We start from the raw sequence: 297 nt of genomic DNA on the forward strand, positions 1-297 counted from the left end.
TGCTGCTGCAGCAGCTGCAGCAGCTGCTGCTGCTGCTGCTGCTGCAGCAGGTTTTTCAAGGCAGCAGCAGCAGCTATATAAGTCAAAAAGAGGAGATGCTGCTCCCGGGTGTATAGGCAGCTGCTGCTGCCTCCCTTCTGTAGATGGCGCTCAACAGCTCTCGCTGCAGACCCTGCTGCTGCTGCTGCTGCTGCAGCAGCAGCAGCAGCAGCAGCAGCAGCTGGTGTTGCTGCTGCTGCTGATGATGCATGCAGCCGAGCAGCTGTTGGTGTTTTAGGGTTTTGTTTAGGTCGACGA

Source organism: Eimeria mitis, genomic scaffold (assembly GCF_000499745.2).
Source record: "Eimeria mitis Houghton genomic scaffold, Emh_scaff669, whole genome shotgun sequence".
NCBI classification, from domain to species: Eukaryota; Apicomplexa; class Conoidasida; order Eucoccidiorida; family Eimeriidae; genus Eimeria; species Eimeria mitis.